We start from the raw sequence: 2,500 nt of genomic DNA, 5'->3' as shown, positions 1-2,500 counted from the left end.
TAAGCGTGTTCGTGAGTGTGTGTGCAGATGTATGAAGTAAGCGTGTTCGTGAGTGTGTGTGCAGATGTATGAAGTTAGTGTGTTCGTGAGTGTGTGTGCAGATGTATGAAGTAAGCGTGTTTGTGAGTGTGTGTGCAGATGTATGAAGTAAGCGTGTTTGTGAGTGTGTGTGCAGATGTATGAAGTTAGTGTGTTCGTGAGTGTGTGTGCAGATGTATGAAGTAAGCGTGTTCGTGAGTGTGTGTGCAGATGTATGAAGTAAGCGTGTTCGTGAGTGTGTGTGTAGATGTATGAAGTAAGCGTGTTCGTGAGTGTGTGTGCAGATGTGTGAAGTAAGTGTGTTCGTGAGTATGTGTGCAGATGTATGAAGTAAGCGTGTTCGTGAGTGTGTGTGCAGATGTATGAAGTAAGCGTGTTCGTGAGTGTGTGTGCAGATGTATGAAGTTAGCGTGTTCGAGAGTATGTGTGCAGATGTGTGAAGTTAGCGTGTTCATGAGTATGTGTGCAGATGTATGAAGTAAGCGTGTTCGTGAGTGTGTGTGCAGATGTATGAAGTTAGTGTGTTCGTGAGTGTGTGTGCAGATGTATGAAGTAACCGTGTTCGTGAGTGTGTGTGCAGATGTATGAAGTTAGTGTGTTCGTGAGTGTGTGTGCAGATGTATGAAGTAAGCGTGTTCGTGAGTGTGTGTGCAGATGTATGAAGTAACCGTGTTCGTGAGTGTGTGTGCAGATGTATGAAGTTAGTGTGTTTGTGAGTGTGTGTGCAGATGTATGAAGTTAGTGTGTTCGTGAGTGTGTGTGTAGATGTATGAAGTAAGCGTGTTCGTGAGTGTGTGTGTAGATGTATGAAGTAAGCGTGTTCGTGAGTGTGTGTGCAGATGTGTGAAGTAAGCGTGTTCGTGAGTGTGTGTGCAGATGTATGAAGTAAGCGTGTTCGTGAGTATGTGTGCAGATGTATGAAGTAAGCGTGTTCGTGAGTGTGTGTGCAGATGTATGAAGTAAGCGTGTTCGTGAGTGTGTGTGCAGATGTATGAAGTAAGCGTGTTCGTGAGTGTGTGTGCAGATGTATGAAGTAAGCGTGTTCGTGAGTGTGTGTGCAGATGTGTGAAGTGAGTGTGTTAGTGAGTGTGTGTGCAGATGTATGAAGTTAGCGTGTTCGTGAGTGTGTGTGCAGATGTGTGAAGTGAGTGTGTTAGTGAGTGTGTGTGCAGATGTATGAAGTAAGCGTGTTCGTGAGTGTGTGTGCAGATGTATGAAGTAAGCGTGTTCGTGAGTGTGTGTGCAGATGTATGAAGTAAGCGTGTTCGTGAGTGTGTGTGCAGATGTGTGAAGTGAGTGTGTTAGTGAGTGTGTGTGCAGATTTATGAAGTAAGCGTGTTCGTGAGTGTGTGTGCAGATGTATGAAGTTAGCGTGTTCGAGAGTGTGTGTGTAGATGTATGAAGTAAGTGTGTTCGTGAGTGTGTGTGCAGATGTGTGAAGTTAGTGTGTTCGTGAGTGTGTGTGCAGATGTATGAAGTAAGCGTGTTTGTGAGTGTGTGTGCAGATGTATGAAGTTAGCGTGTTCGTGAGTGTGTGTGCAGATGTATGAAGTTAGTGTGTTCGTGAGTGTGTGTGCAGATGTATGAAGTTAGTGTGTTCGTGAGTGTGTGTGCAGATGTATGAAGTTAGCGTGTTCGTGAGTATGTGTGCAGATGTATGAAGTAAGCGTGTTCGTGAGTGTGTGTGCAGATGTATGAAGTAAGCGTGTTCGTGAGTGTGTGTGCAGATGCATGAAGTAAGCGTGTTCGTGAGTGTGTGTGCAGATGTATGAAGTAAGCGTGTTCGTGAGTGTGTGTGCAGATGTATGAAGTAAGCGTGTTCGTGAGTGTGTGTGCAGATGTATGAAGTAAGCGTGTTCGTGAGTGTGTGTGCAGATGTATGAAGTAAGCGTGTTCGTGAGTGTGTGTGCAGATGTATGAAGTAAGCGTGTTCGTGAGTGTGTGTGCAGATGTATGAAGTAAGCGTGTTTGTGAGTGTGTGCAGATGTATGAAGTAAGCGTGTTCGAGAGTGTGTGTGCAGATGGATGAAGTAAGCGTGTTCGTGAGTGTGTGTGCAGATGTATGAAGTAAGCGTGTTCGTGAGTGTGTGTGCAGATGTATGAAGTAAGCGTGTTTGTGAGTGTGTGCAGATGTATGAAGTAAGCGTGTTCGAGAGTGTGTGTGCAGATGGATGAAGTAAGTGTGTTCGTGAGTGTGTGTGCAGATGTATGAAGTAAGCGTGTTCGTGAGTGTGTGTGCAGATGTATGAAGTAAGCGTGTTCGAGAGTGTGTGTGCAGATGGATGAAGTAAGCGTGTTCGAGAGTGTGTGTGCAGATGGATGAAGTTAGCGTGTTCGTGAGTGTGTGTGCAGATGTATGAAGTAAGCGTGTTCGTGAGTGTGTGTGCAGATGTATGAAGTAAGCGTGTTTGTGAGTGTGTGTGCAGATGTATGAAGTTAGCGTGTTCGTGAGTGTGTGCAG

At 45.2% G+C, this 2,500-nt stretch overlaps 1 protein-coding gene across 1 annotated transcript in view; it reads left to right on the top strand.

Moving 5' to 3' along the window:
* Positions 1 to 2,500, top strand: part of plxnd1 (plexin D1) — a 91,698-nt gene that overhangs the window by 32,219 nt on the left and 56,979 nt on the right. The gene's annotated exons all lie outside the window — the stretch shown is intronic.

Source organism: Phoxinus phoxinus (genome assembly GCF_949152265.1).
Source record: "Phoxinus phoxinus genome assembly, chromosome: 15".
In the NCBI taxonomy this organism is placed as follows: Eukaryota; Metazoa; Chordata; class Actinopteri; order Cypriniformes; family Leuciscidae; genus Phoxinus; species Phoxinus phoxinus.
This window is presented reverse-complemented; position numbering and strand designations above follow the sequence as displayed.